A 25188-nucleotide genomic window follows, 5' to 3' on the forward strand; every position below is an offset into this window, starting at 1 on the left:
CATTCCTTTTTGTGGTTGTAGGGGCTGTTGATTGGAGTACACTAAAACAAACCTGATCTCTCTAGGACATTCAGAAGCCAAGTTATAAGCCCACAAATGTGTAACTGGACTACTTCTTTAAATTGACACCAGGCCTGGTGACCTTTGGGACATGGTTTTACCCCCTATAGGAATGTGTGATCATCATGAAACATTCAGATCACTTACAACTCAATAGATTCTACCTTCTTGTAACGTTTCAGCCTGATTGGACCTTGTTTTCACACAAATGGACCCAGAATGATGTGAAATTGTGCTTCGTGCAACATAATTCTGGGTGCCATTTACAAACCATAAGTGCTAATGACTCCATTCATTTTTGTGGTTGTAGGGGCTGTTGAGTGGAGTACACTAAAACAAACCTGATCTCTCTAGGACATTCAGAAGCCAAGTTATAAGCCCACAAATGTGTAACTGGACTACTTCTTTAAATTGACACCAGATCCGGTGACCTTTGGGACATGGTTTGACCCCCTTAGGAAAGTGCTATCATCATGAAACGTTCAGATCACTTACAACTCAATAGATTCTACCTTTCTGTAACATTTCAGCCTGATTGGACCTTGTTTTCACACAAATGAACCCAGAATGATGTGAAATTGTGCTTCGTGCAACATAATTCTGGGTGCCATTTACAAACCATAAGTGCTAATGACTCCATTCCTTTTTGTGGTTGTAGGGGCTGTTGATTGGAGTACACTAAAACAAACCTGATCTCTCTAGGACATTCAGAAGCCAAGTTATAAGCCCACAAATGTGTAACTGGACTACTTCTTTAAATTGACACCAGGCCTGGTGACCTTTGGGACATGGTTTTACCCCCTATAGGAATGTGTGATCATCATGAAACATTCAGATCACTTACAACTCAATAGATTCTACCTTCTTGTAACGTTTCAGCCTGATTGGACCTTGTTTTCACACAAATGGACCCAGAATGATGTGAAATTGTGCTTCGTGCAACATAATTCTGGGTGCCATTTACAAACCATAAGTGCTAATGACTACATTCATTTTTGTGGTTGTAGGGGCTGTTGATTGGAGTACACTAAAACAAACCTGATCTCTCTAGGACATTCAGAAGCCAAGTTATAAGCCCACAAATGTGTAACTGGACTACTTCTTTAAATTGACACCAGATCCGGTGACCTTTGGGACATGGTTTGACCCCCTTAGGAAAGTGCTATCATCATGAAACGTTCAGATCACTTACAACTCAATAGATTCTACCTTCCTGTAACGTTTCAGCCTGATTGGACCTTGTTTTCACACAAATGAACCCAGAATGATGTGAAATTATGCTTCGTGCAACATAATTCTGGGTGCCATTTACAAACCATAAGTGCTAATGACTCCATTCCTTTTTGTGGTTGTAGGGGCTGTTGATTGGAGTACACTAAAACAAACCTGATCTCTCTAGGTCATTCAGAAGCCAAGTTATAACCACACAAATGTGTAACTGGACTACTTCTTTAAAGTGACACCAGGCCCGGTGACCTTTGGGACATGGTTTGACCCCCTATAGGAATGTGCGATCATCATGAAACGTTCAGATCACTTACAACTCAATAGAGTCTACCTTCCTGTAACGTTTCAGCCTGATTGGACCTTGTTTTCACACAAATGAACCCAGAATGATGTGAAATTGTGCTTTGTGCAACATAATTCTGGGTGCCATTTAAAAACCATAAGTTCTAATGACACCATTCCTTTTTATGGTTGTAGGGGCTGTTGATTGGAGTACATTAAAACAAACCTGATCTCTCTAGGATATTCAGAAGCCAAGTTATAAGCCCACAAAGGTGTAACTGGACTACTTCTTTAAAGTGACACGAGGCCCGGTGACCTATGGGACATGGTTTGACCCCCTATAGGAATGTGCGATCATCATGAAACGTTCAGATCACTTACAACTCAATAGATTCTATCTTCTTGTAACGTTTCAGCCTGATTGGACCTTGTTTTCACACAAATGAACCCAGAATGATGTGAAATTGTGCTTCGTGCAACATAATTATGGGTGCCATTTAAAAACCATAAGTGCTAATGACTCCATTCCTTTTTGTGATTGTAGGGGCTGTTGATTGGAGTACACTAAAACAAACCTGATCTCTAGGATATTCAGAAGCCAAGTTATAAGCCCACAAATGTGTAACTGGACTACTTCTTTAAATTGACACCAGAGCCGGTGACCTTTGGGACATGGGTTGACCCCCTTAGGAAAGTGCTATCATCATGAAACGTTCAGATCACTTACAATTTAATAGATTCTACCTTCCTGTAACTTTTCAGCCTGATTGGACCTTGTTTTCACACAAATGAACCCAGAATGATGTGAAATTGTGCTTCGTGCAACATAATTCTGGGTGCCATTTAAAAACCATAAGTGCTAATGACTCCATTCCTTTTTGTGGTTGTAGGGGCTGTTGATTGGAGTACACTAAAACAAACCTGATCTCTCTAGGACATTCAGAAGCCAAGTTATAAGCCCACAAATGTGTAACTGGACTACTTCTTTAAATTGACACCAGATCCGGTGACCTTTGGGACATAGTTTGACCCCTTATAGGAATGTGCGATCATCATGAAACATTCAGATCACTTACAACTCAATAGATTTTACCTTCATGTAACGTTTCAGCCTGATTGGACCTTGTTTTCACACAAATGGACCCAGAATGATGTGAAATTGTGCTTCGTGCAACATAATTCTGGGTGCCATTTACAAACCATAAGTGCTAATGACTCCATTCCTTTTTGTGGTTGTAGGGGCTGTTGATTGGAGTACACTAAAACAAACCTGATCTCTCTAGGACATTCAGAAGCCAAGTTATAAGCCCACAAATGTGTAACTGGACTACTTCTTTAAATTGACACCAGGCCTGGTGACCTTTGGGACATGGTTTTACCCCCTATAGGAATGTGTGATCATCATGAAACATTCAGATCACTTACAACTCAATAGATTCTACCTTCTTGTAACGTTTCAGCCTGATTGGACCTTGTTTTCACACAAATGGACCCAGAATGATGTGAAATTGTGCTTCGTGCAACATAATTCTGGGTGCCATTTACAAACCATAAGTGCTAATGACTACATTCATTTTTGTGGTTGTAGGGGCTGTTGATTGGAGTACACTAAAACAAACCTGATCTCTCTAGGACATTCAGAAGCCAAGTTATAAGCCCACAAATGTGTAACTGGACTACTTCTTTAAATTGACACCAGATCCGGTGACCTTTGGGACATGGTTTGACCCCCTTAGGAAAGTGCTATCATCATGAAACGTTCAGATCACTTACAACTCAATAGATTCTACCTTCCTGTAACGTTTCAGCCTGATTGGACCTTGTTTTCACACAAATGAACCCAGAATGATGTGAAATTATGCTTCGTGCAACATAATTCTGGGTGCCATTTACAAACCATAAGTGCTAATGACTCCATTCCTTTTTGTGGTTGTAGGGGCTGTTGATTGGAGTACACTAAAACAAACCTGATCTCTCTAGGTCATTCAGAAGCCAAGTTATAACCACACAAATGTGTAACTGGACTACTTCTTTAAAGTGACACCAGGCCCGGTGACCTTTGGGACATGGTTTGACCCCCTATAGGAATGTGCGATCATCATGAAACGTTCAGATCACTTACAACTCAATAGAGTCTACCTTCCTGTAACGTTTCAGCCTGATTGGACCTTGTTTTCACACAAATGAACCCAGAATGATGTGAAATTGTGCTTTGTGCAACATAATTCTGGGTGCCATTTAAAAACCATAAGTTCTAATGACACCATTCCTTTTTATGGTTGTAGGGGCTGTTGATTGGAGTACATTAAAACAAACCTGATCTCTCTAGGATATTCAGAAGCCAAGTTATAAGCCCACAAAGGTGTAACTGGACTACTTCTTTAAAGTGACACGAGGCCCGGTGACCTATGGGACATGGTTTGACCCCCTATAGGAATGTGCGATCATCATGAAACGTTCAGATCACTTACAACTCAATAGATTCTATCTTCTTGTAACGTTTCAGCCTGATTGGACCTTGTTTTCACACAAATGAACCCAGAATGATGTGAAATTGTGCTTCGTGCAACATAATTATGGGTGCCATTTAAAAACCATAAGTGCTAATGACTCCATTCCTTTTTGTGATTGTAGGGGCTGTTGATTGGAGTACACTAAAACAAACCTGATCTCTAGGATATTCAGAAGCCAAGTTATAAGCCCACAAATGTGTAACTGGACTACTTCTTTAAATTGACACCAGAGCCGGTGACCTTTGGGACATGGGTTGACCCCCTTAGGAAAGTGCTATCATCATGAAACGTTCAGATCACTTACAATTTAATAGATTCTACCTTCCTGTAACTTTTCAGCCTGATTGGACCTTGTTTTCACACAAATGAACCCAGAATGATGTGAAATTGTGCTTCGTGCAACATAATTCTGGGTGCCATTTAAAAACCATAAGTGCTAATGACTCCATTCCTTTTTGTGGTTGTAGGGGCTGTTGATTGGAGTACACTAAAACAAACCTGATCTCTCTAGGACATTCAGAAGCCAAGTTATAAGCCCACAAATGTGTAACTGGACTACTTCTTTAAATTGACACCAGATCCGGTGACCTTTGGGACATAGTTTGACCCCTTATAGGAATGTGCGATCATCATGAAACATTCAGATCACTTACAACTCAATAGATTTTACCTTCATGTAACGTTTCAGCCTGATTGGACCTTGTTTTCACACAAATGGACCCAGAATGATGTGAAATTGTGCTTCGTGCAACATAATTCTGGGTGCCATTTACAAACCATAAGTGCTAATGACTCCATTCCTTTTTGTGGTTGTAGGGGCTGTTGACTGGAGTACACTAAAACAAACCTGATCTCTCTAGGACATTCAGAAGCCAAGTTATAAGCCCACAAATGTGTAACTGGACAACTTCTTTAAAGTGACACCAGGCCTGGTGACCTTTGGGACATGGTTTTACCCCCTATAGGAATGTGCGATCATCATGAAACGTTCAGATCACTTACAACTCAATAGATTCTACCTTCTTGTAACGGTACAGCCTGATTGGACCTTGTTTTCACACAAATGAACCCAGAATGATGTGAAATTGTGCTTTGTGCAACATAATTTTGGGTGCCATTTAAAAACCATAAGTGCTAATGACTCCATTCCTTTTTGTGGTTGTAGGGGCTGTTGATTGGAGTACACTAAAACAAACCTGATCTCTCTAGGACATTCAGAAGCCAAGTTATAAGCCCACAAATGTGTAACTGGACTACTTCTTTAAATTGACACCAGATCCGGTGAACTTTGGGACATGGTTTGACCCCCTTAGGAAAGTGCTATCATCATGAAACGTTCAGATCACTTACAATTTAATAGATTCTACCTTCCTGTAACTTTTCAGCCTGATTGGACCTTGTTTTCACACAAATGAACCCAGAATGATGTGAAATTGTGCTTCGTGCAACATAATTCTGGGTGCCATTTAAAAACCATAAGTGCTAATGACTCCATTCCTTTTTGTGGTTGTAGGGGCTGTTGATTGGAGTACACTAAAACAAACCTGATCTCTCTAGGACATTCAGAAGCCAAGTTATAAGCCCACAAATGTGTAACTGGACAACTTCTTTAAAGTGACACCAGGCCTGGTGACCTTTGGGACATGGTTTGACCCCTTATAGGAATGTGCGATCATCATGAAACATTCAGATCACTTACAACTCAATAGATTCTACCTTCTTGTAACGTTTCAGCCTGATTGGACCTTGTTTTCACACAAATGGACCCAGAATGATGTGAAATTGTGCTTCGTGCAACATAATTCTGGGTGCCATTTACAAACCATATGTGCTAATGACTCCATTCCTTTTTGTTGTTGTAGGGGCTGTTGATTGGAGTACACTAAAACAAACCTGATCTCTCTAGGACATTCAGAAGCCAAGTTATAAGCCCACAAATGTGTAACTGGACTACTTCTTTAAAGTGACACCTGGCCTGGTGACCTTTGGGACATGGTTTTACCCCCTATAGGAATGTGCGATCATCATGAAACATTCAGATCACTTACAACTCAATAGATTCTACCTTCTTGTAACGTTTCAGCCTGATTGGACCTTGTTTTCACACAAATGGACCCAGAATGATGTGAAATTGTGCTTCGTGCAACATAATTCTGGGTGCCATTTACAAACCATAAGTGCTAATGACTCCATTCCTTTTTGTGGTTGTAGGGGCTGTTGATTGGAGTACACTAAAACAAACCTGATCTCTCTAGGACATTCAGAAGCCAAGTTATAAGCCCGCAAATGTGTAACTGGACTACTTCTTTAAATTGACACCAGATCCGGTGACCTTTGGCACATGGTTAGACCCCCTAAAGAAAGTGCTATCATCATGAAACGTTCAGATCACTTACAACTCAATAGATTCTACCTTCCTGTAACGTTTCAGCCTGATTGGACCTTGTTTTCACACAAATGAACCCAGAATGATGTGAAATTGTGCTTCGTGCAACATAATTCTGGGTGCCATTTACAAACCATAAGTGCTAATGACTCCATTCCTTTTTGTGGTTGTAGGGGCTGTTGATTGGAGTACACTAAAACAAACCTGATCTCTCTAGGACATTCAGAAGCCAAGTTATAAGCCCAGAAATGTGTAACTGGACTACCTCTTTAAATTGACACCAGATCCGGTGACCTTTGGGACATGGTTTGACCCCTTATAGGAATGTGCGATCATCATGAAACGTTCAGATCACTTACAACTCAATAGATTCTACCTTCTTGTAACGTTTCAGCCTGATTGGACCTTGTTTTCACACAAATGAACCCAGAATGATGTGAAATTGTGCTTCGTGCAACATAATTCTGGGTGCCATTTACAAACCATAAGCGCTAATGACTCCATTCCTTTTTTTGGTTGTAGGGGCTGTTGATTGGAGTACACTAAAACAAACCTGATCTCTCTAGGACATTCAGAAGCCAAGTTATAAGCCCACAAAGGTGTAACTGGACTACTTCTTTAAAGTGACACCAGGCCCGGTGACCTTTGGGACATGGTTTGACCCCCTATAGGAATGTGCGATCATCATGAAACGTTCAGATCACTCACAACTCACTAGATTCTACCTTCTTGTAACGTTTCAGCCTGATTGGACCTTGTTTTCACACAAATGAACCCAGAATGATGTGAAATTGTGTTTTGTGCAACATAATTCTGGGTGCCATTTAAAAACCATAAGTGCTAATGACTCCATTCCTTTTTGTGGTTGTAGGGGCTGTTGATTGGAGGACACTAAAACAAACCTGATCTCACTAGGACATTCAGAAGCCAAGTTATAAGCCCACAAATGTGTAACTGGACTACTTCTTTAAATTGACACCAGATCCGGTGACCTTTGGGACATGGTTTGACCCCCTTAGGAAAGTGCTATCATCATGAAACGTTCAGATCACTCACAATTTAATAGATTCTACGTTCCTGTAACTTTTCAGCCTGATTGGACCTTGTTTTCACACAAATGAACCCAGAATGATGTGAAATTGTGCTTCGTGCAACATAATTCTGGGTGCCATTTAAAAACCATAAGTGCTAATGACTCCATTCCTTTTTGTGGTTGTAGGGGCTGTTGATTGGAGTACACTAAAACAAACCTGATCTCTCTAGGACATTCAGAACCCAAGTTATAAGCCCACAAATGTGTAACTGGACTACTTCTTTAAATTGACACCACATCCGGTGACCTTTGGGACATAGTTTGACCCCTTATAGGAATGTGCGATCATCATGAAACATTCAGATCACTTACAACTCAATAGATTTTACCTTCTTGTAACGTTTCAGCCTGATTGGACCTTGTTTTCACACAAATGGACCCAGAATGATGTGAAATTGTGCTTCGTGCAACATAATTCTGGGTGCCATTTACAAACCATAAGTGCTAATGACTCCATTCCTTTTTGTGGTTGTAGGGGCTGTTGATTGGAGTACACTAAAACAAACCTGATCTCTCTAGGACATTCAGAAGCCAAGTTATAAGCCCACAAATGTGTAACTGGACAACTTCTTTAAAGTGACACCAGGCCTGGTGACCTTTGGGACATGGTTTTACCCCCTATAGGAATGTGCGATCATCATGAAACGTTCAGATCACTTACAACTCAATAGATTCTACCTTCTTGTAACGGTACAGCCTGATTGGACCTTGTTTTCACACAAATGAACCCAGAATGATGTGAAATTGTGCTTTGTGCAACATAATTTTGGGTGCCATTTAAAAACCATAAGTGCTAATGACTCCATTCCTTTTTGTGGTTGTAGGGGCTGTTGATTGGAGTACACTAAAACAAACCTGATCTCTCTAGGACATTCAGAAGCCAAGTTATAAGTCCACAAATGTGTAACTGGACTACTTCTTTAAATTGACACCAGATCCGGTGACCTTTGGGACATGGTTTGACCCCTTATAGGAATGTGCGATCATCATGAAACATTCAGATCACTTACAACTCAATAGATTCTACCTTCTTGTAACGTTTCAGCCTGATTGGACCTTGTTTTCACACAAATGGACCCAGAATGATGTGAAATTGTGCTTCGTGCAACATAATTCTGGGTGCCATTTACAAACCATATGAGCTAATGACTCCATTCCTTTTTGTTGTTGTAGGGGCTGTTGATTGGAGTACACTAAAACAAACCTGATCTCTCTAGGACATTCAGAAGCCAAGTTATAAGCCCACAAATGTGTAACTGGACTACTTCTTTAAAGTGACACCTGGCCTGGTGACCTTTGGGACATGGTTTTACCCCCTATAGGAATGTGCGATCATCATGAAACATTCAGATCACTTACAACTCAATAGATTCTACCTTCTTGTAACGTTTCAGCCTGATTGGACCTTGTTTTCACACAAATGGACCCAGAATGATGTGAAATTGTGCTTCGTGCAACATAATTCTGGGTGCCATTTACAAACCATAAGTGCTAATGACTCCATTCCTTTTTGTGGTTGTAGGGGCTGTTGATTGGAGTACACTAAAACAAACCTGATCTCTCTAGGACATTCAGAAGCCAAGTTATAAGCCCGCAAATGTGTAACTGGACTACTTCTTTAAATTGACACCAGATCCGGTGACATTTGGCACATGGTTAGACCCCCTAAAGAAAGTGCTATCATCATGAAACGTTCAGATCACTTACAACTCAATAGATTCTACCTTCCTGTAACGTTTCAGCCTGATTGGACCTTGTTTTCACACAAATGAACCCAGAATGATGTGAAATTGTGCTTCGTGCAACATAATTCTGGGTGCCATTTACAAACCATAAGTGCTAATGACTCCATTCCTTTTTGTGGTTGTAGGGGCTGTTGATTGGAGTACACTAAAACAAACCTGATCTCTCTAGGACATTCAGAAGCCAAGTTATAAGCCCACAAATGTGTAACTGGACTACCTCTTTAAATTGACACCAGATCCGGTGACCTTTGGGACATGGTTTGACCCCTTATAGGAATGTGCGATCATCATGAAACATTCAGATCACTTACAACTCAATAGATTCTACCTTCTTGTAAAGTTTCAGCCTGATTGGACCTTGTTTTCACACAAATGGACCCAGAATGATGTGAAATTGTGCTTTGTGCAACATAATTTTGGGTGCCATTTAAAAACCATAAGTGCTAATGACTCCATTCCTTTTTGTGGTTGTAGGGGCTGTTGATTGGAGTACACTAAAACAAACCTGATCTCTCTAGGACATTCAGAAGCCAAGTTATAAGCCCACAAAGGTGTAACTGGACTACTTCTTTAAAGTGACACCAGGCCCGGTGACCTTTGGGACATGGTTTGACCCCCTATAGGAATGTGCGATCATCATGAAACGTTCAGATCACTCACAACTCAATAGATTCTACCTTCTTGTAACGTTTCAGCCTGACTGGACCTTGTTTTCACACAAATGAACCCAGAATGATGTGAAATTGTGTTTTGTGCAACATAATTCTGGGTGCCATTTAAAAACCATAAGTGCTAATGACTCCATTCCTTTTTGTGGTTGTAGGGGCTGTTGATTGGAGGACACTAAAACAAACCTGATCTCACTAGGACATTCAGAAGCCAAGTTATAAGCCCACAAATGTGTAACTGGACTACTTCTTTAAATTGACACCAGATCCAGTGACCTTTGGGACATGGTTTGACCCCCTTGGGAAAGTGCTATCATCATGAAACGTTCAGATCACTTACAATTTAATAGATTCTACCTTCCTGTAACTTTTCAGCCTGATTGGACCTTGTTTTCACACAAATGAACCCAGAATGATGTGAAATTGTGCTTCGTGCAACATAATTCTGGGTGCCATTTAAAAACCATAAGTGCTAATGACTCCATTCCTTTTTGTGGTTGTAGGGGCTGTTGATTGGAGTACACTAAAACAAACCTGATCTCTCTAGGACATTCAGAAGCCAAGTTATAAGCCCACAAATGTGTAACTGGACTACTTCTTTAAATTGACACCAGATCCGGTGACCTTTGGGACATAGTTTGACCCCTTATAGGAATGTGCGATCATCATGAAACATTCAGATCACTTACAACTCAATAGATTTTACCTTCTTGTAACGTTTCAGCCTGATTGGACCTTGTTTTCACACAAATGGACCCAGAATGATGTGAAATTGTGCTTCGTGCAACATAATTCTGGGTGCCATTTACAAACCATAAGTGCTAATGACTCCATTCCTTTTTGTGGTTGTAGGGGCTGTTGATTGGAGTACACTAAAACAAACCTGATCTCTCTAGGACATTCAGAAGCCAAGTTATAAGCCCACAAATGTGTAACTGGACAACTTCTTTAAAGTGACACCAGGCCTGGTGAACTTTGGGACATGGTTTTACCCCCTATAGGAATGTGCGATCATCATGAAACGTTCAGATCACTTACAACTCAATAGATTCTACCTTCTTGTAACGGTACAGCCTGATTGGACCTTGTTTTCACACAAATGAACCCAGAATGATGTGAAATTGTGCTTTGTGCAACATAATTTTGGGTGCCATTTAAAAACCATAAGTGCTAATGACTCCATTCCTTTTTGTGGTTGTAGGGGCTGTTGATTGGAGTACACTAAAACAAACCTGATCTCTCTAGGACATTCAGAAGCCAAGTTATAAGTCCACAAATGTGTCACTGGACTACTTCTTTAAATTGACACCAGATCCGGTGACCTTTGGGACATGGTTTGACCCCTTATAGGAATGTGCGATCATCATGAAACATTCAGATCACTTACAACTCAATAGATTCTACCTTCTTGTAACGTTTCAGCCTGATTGGACCTTGTTTTCACACAAATGGACCCAGAATGATGTGAAATTGTGCTTCGTGCAACATAATTCTGGGTGCCATTTACAAACCATATGTGCTAATGACTCCATTCCTTTTTGTTGTTGTAGGGGCTGTTGATTGGAGTACACTAAAACAAACCTGATCTCTCTAGGACATTCAGAAGCCAAGTTATAAGCCCACAAATGTGTAACTGGACTACTTCTTTAAAGTGACACCTGGCCTGGTGACCTTTGGGACATGGTTTTACCCCCTATAGGAATGTGCGATCATCATGAAACATTCAGATCACTTACAACTCAATAGATTCTACCTTCTTGTAACGTTTCAGCCTGATTGGACCTTGTTTTCACACAAATGGACCCAGAATGATGTGAAATTGTGCTTCGTGCAACATAATTCTGGGTGCCATTTACAAACCATAAGTGCTAATGACTCCATTCCTTTTTGTGGTTGTAGGGGCTGTTGATTGGAGTACACTAAAACAAACCTGATCTCTCTAGGACATTCAGAAGCCAAGTTATAAGCCCACTAATGTGTAACTGGACTACTTCTTTAAATTGACACCAGATCCGGTGACCTTTGGCACATGGTTAGACCCCCTAAAGAAAGTGCTATCATCATGAAACGTTCAGATCACTTACAACTCAATAGATTCTACCTTCCTGTAACGTTTCAGCCTGATTGGACCTTGTTTTCACACAAATGAACCCAGAATGATGTGAAATTGTGCTTCGTGCGACATAATTCTCGGTGCCATTTACAAACCATAAGCGCTAATGACTCCATTCCTTTTTGTGGTTGTAGGGGCTGTTGATTGGAGTACACTAAAACAAACCTGATCTCTCTAGGACATTCAGAAGCCAAGTTATAAGCCCACAAATGTGTAACTGGACTACCTCTTTAAATTGACACCAGATCCGGTGACCTTTGGGACATGGTTTGACCCCTTATAGGAATGTGCGATCATCATGAAACATTCAGATCACTTACAACTCAATAGATTCTACCTTCTTGTAAAGTTTCAGCCTGATTGGACCTTGTTTTCACACAAATGGACCCAGAATGATGTGAAATTGTGCTTCGTGCAACATAATTCTGGGTGCCATTTACAAACCATAAGCGCTAATGACTCCATTCCTTTTTGTGGTTGTAGGGGCTGTTGATTGGAGTACACTAAAACAAACCTGATCTCTCTAGGACATTCAGAAGCCAAGTTATAAGCCCACAAATGTGTAACTGGACAACTTCTTTAAAGTGACACCAGGCCTGGTGACCTTTGGGACATGGTTTTACCCCCTATAGGAATGTGCGATCATCATGAAACGTTCAGATCACTTACAACTCAATAGATTCTACCTTCTTGTAACGGTACAGCCTGATTGGACCTTGTTTTCACACAAATGAACCCAGAATGATGTGAAATTGTGCTTTGTGCAACATAATTTTGGGTGCCATTTAAAAACCATAAGTGCTAATGACTCCATTCCTTTTTGTGGTTGTAGGGGCTGTTGATTGGAGTACACTAAAACAAACCTGATCTCTCTAGGACATTCAGAAGCCAAGTTATAAGCCCACAAATGTGTAACTGGACTACTTCTTTAAAGTGACACCTGGCCTGGTGACCTTTGGGACATGGTTTTACCCCCTATAGGAATGTGCGATCATCATGAAACATTCAGATCACTTACAACTCAATAGATTCTACCTTCTTGTAACGTTTCAGCCTGATTGGACCTTGTTTTTACACAAATTGACCCAGAATGATGTGAAATTGTGCTTCGTGCCATATAATTCTGGGTGCCATTTACAAACCATAAGTGCTAATGACTCCATTCCTTTTTGTGGTTGTAGGGGCTGTTGATTGGAGTACACTAAAACAAATTTGATCTCTCTAGGACATTCAGAAGCCAAGTTATAAGCCCGCAAATGTTTAACTGGACTACTTCTTTAAATTGACACCAGATCCGGTGACCTTTGGGACATGGTTAGACCCCCTAAAGAAAGTGCTATCATCATGAAACGTTCAGATCACTTACAACTCAATAGATTCTACCTTCCTGTAACGTTTCAGCCTGATTGGACCTTGTTTTCACACAAATGAACCCAGAATGATGTGAAATTGTGCTTCGTACAACATAATTCTGGGTGCCATTTACAAACCATAAGTGCTAATGACTCCATTCCTTTTTGTGGTTGTAGGGGCTGTTGATTGGAGTACACTAAAACAAACCTGATCTCTCTAGGACATTCAGAAGCCAAGTTATAAGCCCACAAATGTGTAACTGGACAACTTCTTTAAAGTGACACCAGGCCTGGTGACCTTTGGGACATGGTTTTACCCCCTATAGGAATGTGCGATCATCATGAAACGTTCAGATCACTTACAACTCAATAGATTCTACCTTCTTGTAACGGTACAGCCTGATTGGACCTTGTTTTCACACAAATGAACCCAGAATGATGTGAAATTGTGCTTTGTGCAACATAATTTTGGGTGCCATTTAAAAACCATAAGTGCTAATGACTCCATTCCTTTTTGTGGTTGTAGGGGCTGTTGATTGGAGTACACTAAAACAAACCAGATCTCTCTAGGTCATTCAGAAGCCAAGTTATAAGCCCACAAATGTGTAACTGGACTACTTCTTTAAAGTGACACCTGGCCTGGTGACCTTTGGGACATGGTTTTACCCCCTATAGGAATGTTCGATCATCATGAAACATTCAGATCAATTACAACTCAATAGATTCTACCTTCTTGTAACGTTTCAGCCTGATTGGACCTTGTTTTCACACAAATGGACCCAGAATGATGTGAAATTGTGCTTCGTGCAACATAATTCTGGGTGCCATTTACAAACCATAAGTGCTAATGACTCCATTCCTTTTTGTGGTTGTAGGGGCTGTTGATTGGAGTACACTAAAACAAACCTGATCTCTCTAGGACATTCAGAAGCCAAGTTATAAGCCCGCAAATGTGTAACTGGACTACTTCTTTAAATTGACACCAGATCCGGTGACCTTTGGGACATGGTTAGACCCCCTAAAGAAAGTGCTATCATCATGAAACGTTCAGATCACTTACAACTCAATAGATTCTACCTTCCTGTAACGTTTCAGCCTGATTGGACCTTGTTTTCACACAAATGAACCCAGAATGATGTGAAATTGTGCTTCGTGCAACATAATTCTGGGTGCAATTTACAAACCATAAGTGCTAATGACTCCATTCCTTTTTGTGGTTGTAGGGGCTGTTGATTGGAGTACACTAAAACAAACCTGATCTCTCTAGGACATTCAGAAGCCAAGTTATAAGCCCGCAAATGTGTAACTGGACCACTTCTTTAAATTGACACCAGATCCGGTGACCTTTGGGACATGGTTAGACCCCCTAAAGAAAGTGCTATCATCATGAAACGTTCAGATCACTTACAACTCAATAGATTCTACCTTCCTGTAACGTTTCAGCCTGATTGGACCTTGTTTTCACACAAATGAACCCAGAATGATGTGAAATTGTGCTTCGTGCAACATAATTCTGGGTGCCATTTACAAACCATAAGTGCTAATGACTCCATTCCTTTTTGTGGTTGTAGGGGCTGTTGATTGGAGTACACTAAAACAAACCTGATCTCTCTAGGACATTCAGAAGCCAAGTTATAAGCCCACAAATGTGTAACTGGACTACCTCTTTAAATTGACACCAGATCCGGTGACCTTTGGGACATGGTTTGACCCCTTATAGGAATGTGCGATCATCATGAAACATTCAGATCACTTACAACTCAATAGATTCTACCTTCTTGTAAAGTTTCAGCCTGATTGGACCTTGTTTTCACACAAATGGACCCAGAATGATGTGAAATTGTGCTTCGTGCAACATATTTCTGGGTGCCATTTACAAACCATAAGTGCTAATGACTCCATTCCTTTTTGTGGTTGTAGGGGCTGTTGATTGGAGTACACTAAAACAAACCTGATCTCTCTAGGTCATTCAGAAGCCAAGTTATAAGCCCACAAATGTGTAACTGGACTACTTCTTTAAAGTGACACCAGGCCCGGTGACCTTTGGGACATGGTTTGACCCCCTATAGGAATGTGCGATCATCATGAAACGTTCAGATCACTTAAAACTCAATAGATTCTACCTTCTTGTAACGTTTCAGCCTGATTGGACCTTGTTTTCACACAAATGAACCCAGAATGATGTGAAATTGTGCTTCGTGCAACATAATTATGGGTGCCATTTAAAAACCATAAGTGCTAATGACTCCATTCCTTTTTGTGGTTGTAGGGGCTGTTGATTGGAGTACACTAAAACAAACCTGATCTCTCTAGGACATTCAGAAGCCAAGTTATAAGCCCACAAATGTGTAACTGGACTACCTCTTTAAATTGACACCAGATCCGGTGACCTTTGGGACATGGTTTGACCCCTTATAGGAATGTGCGATCATCATGAAACATTCAGATCACTTACAACTCAATAGATTCTACCTTCTTGTAAAGTTTCAGCCTGATTGGACCTTGTTTTCACACAAATGGACCCAGAATGATGTGAAATTGTGCTTCGTGCAACATATTTCTGGGTGCCATTTACAAACCATAAGTGCTAATGACTCCATTCCTTTTTGTGGTTGTAGGGGCTGTTGATTGGAGTACACTAAAACAAACCTGATCTCTCTAGGTCATTCAGAAGCCAAGTTATAAGCCCACAAATGTGTAACTGGACTACTTCTTTAAAGTGACACCAGGCCCGGTGACCTTTGGGACATGGTTTGACCCCCTATAGGAATGTGCGATCATCATGAAACGTTCAGATCACTTAAAACTCAATAGATTCTACCTTCTTGTAACGTTTCAGCCTGATTGGACCTTGTTTTCACACAAATGAACCCAGAATGATGTGAAATTGTGCTTCGTGCAACATAATTATGGGTGCCATTTAAAAACCATAAGTGCTAATGACTCCATTTCTTTTTGTGATTGTAGGGGCTGTTGATTGGAGTACACTAAAACAAACCTGATCTCTCTAGGATATTCAGAAGCCAAGTTATAAGCCCACAAATGTGTAACTGGACTACTTCTTTAAATTGACACCAGATCCGGTGACCTTTGGGACATGGTTAGACCCCCTAAAGAAAGTGCTATCATCATGAAACGTTCAGATCACTTACAACTCAATAGATTCTACCTTCCTGTAACGTTTCAGCCTGATTGGACCTTGTTTTCACACAAATGAACCCAGAATGATGTGAAATTGTGCTTCGTGCAACATAATTCTGGGTGCCATTTACAAACCATAAGTGCTAATGACTCCATTCCTTTTTGTGGTTGTAGGGGCTGTTGATTGGAGTACACTAAAACAAACCTGATCTCTCTAGGACATTCAGAAGCCAAGTTATAAGCCCACAAATGTGTAACTGGACTACCTCTTTAAATTGACACCAGATCCGGTGACCTTTGGGACATGGTTTGACCCCTTATAGGAATGTGCGATCATCATGAAACATTCAGATCACTTACAACTCAATAGATTCTACCTTCTTGTAAAGTTTCAGCCTGATTGGACCTTGTTTTCACACAAATGGACCCAGAATGATGTGAAATTGTGCTTCGTGCAACATATTTCTGGGTGCCATTTACAAACCATAAGTGCTAATGACTCCATTCCTTTTTGTGGTTGTAGGGGCTGTTGATTGGAGTACACTAAAACAAACCTGATCTCTCTAGGTCATTCAGAAGCCAAGTTATAAGCCCACAAATGTGTAACTGGACTACTTCTTTAAAGTGACACCAGGCCCGGTGACCTTTGGGACATGGTTTGACCCCCTATAGGAATGTGCGATCATCATGAAACGTTCAGATCACTTAAAACTCAATAGATTCTACCTTCTTGTAACGTTTCAGCCTGATTGGACCTTGTTTTCACACAAATGAACCCAGAATGATGTGAAATTGTGCTTCGTGCAACATAATTATGGGTGCCATTTAAAAACCATAAGTGCTAATGACTCCATTCCTTTTTGTGGTTGTAGGGGCTGTTGATTGGAGTACACTAAAACAAACCTGATCTCTCTAGGACATTCAGAAGCCAAGTTATAAGCCCACAAATGTGTAACTGGACTACCTCTTTAAATTGACACCAGATCCGGTGACCTTTGGGACATGGTTTGACCCCTTATAGGAATGTGCGATCATCATGAAACATTCAGATCACTTACAACTCAATAGATTCTACCTTCTTGTAAAGTTTCAGCCTGATTGGACCTTGTTTTCACACAAATGGACCCAGAATGATGTGAAATTGTGCTTCGTGCAACATATTTCTGGGTGCCATTTACAAACCATAAGTGCTAATGACTCCATTCCTTTTTGTGGTTGTAGGGGCTGTTGATTGGAGTACACTAAAACAAACCTGATCTCTCTAGGTCATTCAGAAGCCAAGTTATAAGCCCACAAATGTGTAACTGGACTACTTCTTTAAAGTGACACCAGGCCCGGTGACCTTTGGGACATGGTTTGACCCCCTATAGGAATGTGCGATCATCATGAAACGTTCAGATCACTTAAAACTCAATAGATTCTACCTTCTTGTAACGTTTCAGCCTGATTGGACCTTGTTTTCACACAAATGAACCCAGAATGATGTGAAATTGTGCTTCGTGCAACATAATTATGGGTGCCATTTAAAAACCATAAGTGCTAATGACTCCATTTCTTTTTGTGATTGTAGGGGCTGTTGATTGGAGTACACTAAAACAAACCTGATCTCTCTAGGATATTCAGAAGCCAAGTTATAAGCCCACAAATGTGTAACTGGACTACTTCTTTAAATTGACACCAGATCCGGTGACCTTTGGGACATGGTTTGACCCCCTTAGGAAAGTGCTATCATCATGAAACGTTCAGATCACTTACAATTCAATAGATTCTACCTTCTTGTAACGTTTCAGCCTGATTGGACCTTGTTTTCACACAAATGAACCCAGAATGATGTGAAATTGTGCTTCGTGCCATATAATTCTGGGTGCCATTTACAAACCATAAGTGCTAATGACTCCATTCCTTTTTGTGGTTGTAGGGGCTGTTGATTGGAGTACACTAAAACAAATCTGATCTCTCTAGGACATTCAGAAGCCAAGTTATAAGCCCGCAAATGTTTAACTGGACTACTTCTTTAAATTGACACCAGATCCGGTGACCTTTGGGACATGGTTAGACCCCCTAAAGAAAGTGCTATCATCATGAAACGTTCAGATCACTTACAACTCAATAGATTCTACCTTCCTGTAACGTTTCAGCCTGATTGGACCTTGTTTTCACACAAATGAACCCAGAATGATGTGAAATTGTGCTTCGTACAACATAATTCTGGGTGCCATTTACAAACCATAAGTGCTAATGACTCCATTCCTTTTTGTGGTTGTAGGGGCTGTTGATTGGAGTACACTAAAACAAACCTGATCTCTCTAGGACATCCAGAAGCCAAGTTATAAGCCCACAAATGTGTAACTGGACAACTTCTTTAAAGTGACACCAGGCCTGGTGACCTTTGGGACATGGTTTTACCCCCTATAGGAATGTGCGATCATCATGAAACGTTCAGATCACTTACAACTCAATAGATTCTACCTTCTTGTAACGGTACAGCCTGATTGGACCTTGTTTTCACACAAATGAACCCAGAATGATGTGAAATTGTGCTTTGTGCAACATAATTTTGGGTGCCATTTAAAAACCATAAGTGCTAATGACTCCATTCCTTTTTGTGGTTGTAGGGGCTGTTGATTGGAGTACACTAAAACAAACCAGATCTCTCTAGGTCATTCAGAAGCCAAGTTATAAGCCCACAAATGTGTAACTGGACTACTTCTTTAAAGTGACACCTGGCCTGGTGACCTTTGGGACATGGTTTTACCCCCTATAGGAATGTTCGATCATCATGAAACATTCAGATCAATTACAACTCAATAGATTCTACCTTCTTGTAACGTTTCAGCCTGATTGGACCTTGTTTTCACACAAATGGACCCAGAATGATGTGAAATTGTGCTTCGTGCAACATAATTCTGGGTGCCATTTACAAACCATAAGTGCTAATGACTCCATTCCTTTTTGTGGTTGTAGGGGCTGTTGATTGGAGTACACTAAAACAAACCTGATCTCTCTAGGACATTCAGAAGCCAAGTTATAAGCCCGCAAATGTGTAACTGGACTACTTCTTTAAATTGACACCAGATCCGGTGACCTTTGGGACATGGTTAGACCCCCTAAAGAAAGTGCTATCATCATGAAACGTTCAGATCACTTACAACTCAATAGATTCTACCTTCCTGTAACGTTTCAGCCTGATTGGACCTTGTTTTCACACAAATGAACCCAGAATGATGTGAAATTGTGCTTCGTGCAACATAATTCTGGGTGCAATTTACAAACCATAAGTGCGAATGACTCCATTCCTTTTTGTGGTTGTAGGGGCTGTTGATTGGAGTACACTAAAACAAACCTGATCTCTCTAGGACATTCAGAAGCCAAGTTATAAGCCCGCAAATGTGTAACTGGACTACTTCTTTAAATTGACACCAGATCCGGTGACCTTTGGGACATGGTTAGACCCCCTAAAGAAAGTGCTATCATCATGAAACGTTCAGATCACTTACAACTCAATAGATTCTACCTTCCTGTAACGTTTCAGCCTGATTGGACCTTGTTTTCACACAAATGAACCCAGAATGATGTGAAATTGTGCTTCGTGCAACATAATTCTGGGTGCCATTTACAAACCATAAGTGCTAATGACTCCATTCCTTTTTGTGGTTGTAGGGGCTGTTGATTGGAGTACACTAAAACAAACCTGATCTCTCTAGGACATTCAGAAGCCAAGTTATAAGCCCACAAATGTGTAACTGGACTACCTCTTTAAATTGACACCAGATCCGGTGACCTTTGGGACATGGTTTGACCCCTTATAGGAATGTGCGATCATCATGAAACATTCAGATCACTTACAACTCAATAGATTCTACCTTCTTGTAAAGTTTCAGCCTGATTGGACCTTGTTTTCACACAAATGGACCCAGAATGATGTGAAATTGTGCTTCGTGCAACATATTTCTGGGTGCCATTTACAAACCATAAGTGCTAATGACTCCATTCCTTTTTGTGGTTGTAGGGGCTGTTGATTGGAGTACACTAAAACAAACCTGATCTCTCTAGGTCATTCAGAAGCCAAGTTATAAGCCCACAAATGTGTAACTGGACTACTTCTTTAAAGTGACACCAGGCCCGGTGACCTTTGGGACATGGTTTGACCCCCTATAGGAATGTGCGATCATCATGAAACGTTCAGATCACTTAAAACTCAATAGATTCTACCTTCTTGTAACGTTTCAGCCTGATTGGACCTTGTTTTCACACAAATGAACCCAGAATGATGTGAAATTGTGCTTCGTGCAACATAATTATGGGTGCCATTTAAAAACCATAAGTGCTAATGACTCCATTCCTTTTTGTGGTTGTAGGCGCTGTTGATTGGAGTACACTAAAACAAACCTGATCTCTCTAGGACATTCAGAAGCCAAGTTATAAGCCCACAAATGTGTAACTGGACTACCTCTTTAAATTGACACCAGATCCGGTGACCTTTGGGACATGGTTTGACCCCTTATAGGAATGTGCGATCATCATGAAACATTCAGATCACTTACAACTCAATAGATTCTACCTTCTTGTAAAGTTTCAGCCTGATTGGACCTTGTTTTCACACAAATGGACCCAGAATGATGTGAAATTGTGCTTCGTGCAACATATTTCTGGGTGCCATTTACAAACCATAAGTGCTAATGACTCCATTCCTTTTTGTGGTTGTAGGGGCTGTTGATTGGAGTACACTAAAACAAACCTGATCTCTCTAGGTCATTCAGAAGCCAAGTTATAAGCCCACAAATGTGTAACTGGACTACTTTTTTAAAGTGACACCAGGCCCGGTGACCTTTGGGACATGGTTTGACCCCCTATAGGAATGTGCGATCATCATGAAACGTTCAGATCACTTAAAACTCAATAGATTCTACCTTCTTGTAACGTTTCAGCCTGATTGGACCTTGTTTTCACACAAATGAACCCAGAATGATGTGAAATTGTGCTTCGTGCAACATAATTATGGGTGCCATTTAAAAACCATAAGTGCTAATGACTCCATTTCTTTTTGTGATTGTAGGGGCTGTTGATTGGAGTACACTAAAACAAACCTGATCTCTCTAGGATATTCAGAAGCCAAGTTATAAGCCCACAAATGTGTAACTGGACTACTTCTTTAAATTGACACCAGATCCGGTGACCTTTGGGACATGGTTTGACCCCCTTAGGAAAGTGCTATCATCATGAAACGTTCAGATCACTTACAATTCAATAGATTCTACCTTCCTGTAACTCTTCAGCCTGATTGGACCTTGTTTTCACACAAATGAACCCAGAATGATGTGAAATTGTGCTTCGTGCAACATAATTCTGGGTGCCATTTAAAAACCATAAGTGCTAATGACTCCATTCCTTTTTGTGGTTGTAGGGGCTGTTGATTGGAGTACACTAAAACAAACCTGATCTCTCTAGGACATTCAGAAGCCAAGTTATAAGCCCACAAATGTGTAACTGGACTACTTCTTTAAAGTGACACCAGGCCTGGTGACCTTTGGGACATGGTTTTACCCCCTATAGGAATGTGCGATCATCATGAAACGTTCAGATCACTTACAACTCAATAGATTCTACCTTCTTGTAACGGTACAGCCTGATTGGACCTTGTTTTCACACAAATGAACCCAGAATGATGTGAAATTGTGCTTTGTGCAACATAATTTTGGGTGCCATTTAAAAACCATAAGTGCTAATGACTCCATTCCTTTTTGTGGTTGTAGGGGCTGTTGATTGGAGTACACTAAAACAAACCTGATCTCTCTAGGACATTCAGAAGCCAAGTTATAAGCCCACAAATGTGTAACTGGACTACTTCTTTAAAGTGACACCTGGCCTGGTGACCTTTGGGACACGGTTTTACCCCCTATAGGAATGTGCGATCATCATGAAACATTCAGATCACTTACAACTCAATAGATTCTACCTTCTTGTAACGTTTCAGCCTGATTGGACCTTGTTTTTACACAAATGGACCCAGAATGATGTGAAATTGTGCTTCGTGCAACATAATTCTGGGTGCCATTTACAAACCATAAGTGCTAATGACTCCATTCCTTTTTGTGGTTGTAGGGGCTGTTGATTGGAGTACACTAAAACAAATCTGATCTCTCTAGGACATTCAGAAGCCAAGTTATAAGCCCGCAAATGTGTAACTGGACTACTTCTTTAAATTGACACCAGATCCGGTGACCTTTGGGACATGGTTAGACCCCCTAAAGAAAGTGCTATCATCATGAAACGTTCAGATCACTTACAACTCAATAGATTCTACCTTCCTGTAACGTTTCAGCCTGATTGGACCTTGTTTTCACACAAATGAACCCAGAATGATGTGAAATTGTGCTTCGTACAACATAATTCTGGGTGCCATTTACAAACCATAAGTGCTAATGACTCCATTCCTTTTTGTGGTTGTAGGGGCTGTTGATTGGAGTACACTAAAACAAACCTGATCTCTCTAGGACATTCAGAAGCCAAGTTATAAGCCCACAAATGTGTAACTGGACAACTTCTTTAAAGTGACACCAGGCCTGGTGACCTTTGGGACATGGTTTTACCCCCTATAGGAATGTGCGATCATCATGAAACGTTCAGATCACTTACAACTCAATAGATTCTACCTTCTTGTAACGGTACAGCCTGATTGGACCTTGTTTTCACACAAATGAACCCAGAATGATGTGAAATTGTGCTTTGTGCAACATAATTTTGGGTGCCATTTAAAAACCATAAGTGCTAATGACTCCATTCCTTTTTGTGGTTGTAGGGGCTGTTGATTGGAGTACACTAAAACAAACCTGATCTCTCTAGGACATTCAGAAGCCAAGTTATAAGCCCACAAATGTGTAACTGGACTACTTCTTTAAATTGACACCAGATCCGGTGACCTTTGGGACATGGTTTGACCCCTTATAGGAATGAGCGATCATCATGAAACATTCAGATCACTTACAACTCAATAGATTCTACCTTCTTGTAACGTTTCAGCCTGATTGGACCTTGTTTTCACACAAATTGACCCAGAATGATGCGAAATTGTGCTTCGTGCAACATAATTCTGGGTGCCATTTACAAACCATATGTGCTAATGACTCCATTCCTTTTTGTGGTTGTAGGGGCTGTTGATTGGAGTACACTAAAACAAACCTGATCTCTCTAGGACATTCAGAAGCCAAGTTATAAGCCCACAAATGTGTAACTGGACAACTTCTTTAAAGTGACACCAGGCCTGGTGACCTTTGGGACATGGTTTTACCCCCTATAGGAATGTGCGATCATCATGAAACGTTCAGATCACTTACAACTCAATAGATTCTACCTTCTTGTAACGGTACAGCCTGATTGGACCTTGTTTTCACACAAATGAACCCAGAATGATGTGAAATTGTGCTTTGTGCAACATAATTTTGGGTGCCATTTAAAAACCATAAGTGCTAATGACTCCATTCCTTTTTGTGGTTGTAGGGGCTGTTGATTGGAGTACACTAAAACAAACCTGATCTCTCTAGGACATTCAGAAGCCAAGTTATAAGCCCACAAATGTGTAACTGGACTACTTCTTTAAAGTGACACCTGGCCTGGTGACCTTTGGGACATGGTTTTACCCCCTATAGGAATGTGCGATCATCATGAAACATTCAGATCACTTACAACTCAAAAGATTCTACCTTCTTGTAACGTTTCAGCCTGATTGGACCTTGTTTTCACACAAATGGACCCAGAATGATGTGAAATTGTGCTTCGTGCAACATAATTCTGGGTGCAATTTACAAACCATAAGTGCTAATGACTCCATTCCTTTTTGTGGTTGTAGGGGCTGTTGATTGGAGTACACTAAAACAAACCTGATCTCTCTAGGACATTCAGAAGCCAAGTTATAAGCCCGCAAATGTGTAACTGGACTACTTCTTTAAATTGACACCAGATCCGGTGACCTTTGGGACATGGTTAGACCCCCTAAAGAAAGTGCTATCATCATGAAACGTTCAGATCACTCACAACTCAATAGATTCTACCTTCTTGTAACGTTTCAGCCTGACTGGACCTTGTTTTCACACAAATGAACCCAGAATGATGTGAAATTGTGTTTTGTGCAACATAATTCTGGGTGCCATTTAAAAACCATAAGTGCTAATGACTCCATTCCTTTTTGTGGTTGTAGGGGCTGTTGATTGGAGTACACTAAAACAAACCTGATCTCTCTAGGACATTCAGAAGCCAAGTTATAAGCCCGCAAATGTGTAACTGGACTACTTCTTTAAATTGACACCAGATCCGGTGACCTTTGGGACATGGTTAGACCCCCTAAAGAAAGTGCTATCATCATGAAACGTTCAGATCACTTACAACTCAATAGATTCTACCTTCCTGTAACGTTTCAGCCTGATTGGACCTTGTTTTCACACAAATGAACCCAGAATGATGTGAAATTGTGCTTCGTGCAACATAATTCTGGGTGCCATTTACAAACCATAAGTGCTAATGACTCCATTCCTTTTTGTGGTTGTAGGGGCTGTTGATTGGAGTACACTAAAACAAACCTGATCTCTCTAGGACATTCAGAAGCCAAGTTATA

Source organism: Nothobranchius furzeri, chromosome 10, assembly GCF_043380555.1.
Source record: "Nothobranchius furzeri strain GRZ-AD chromosome 10, NfurGRZ-RIMD1, whole genome shotgun sequence".
Classification (NCBI taxonomy): domain Eukaryota; kingdom Metazoa; phylum Chordata; class Actinopteri; order Cyprinodontiformes; family Nothobranchiidae; genus Nothobranchius; species Nothobranchius furzeri.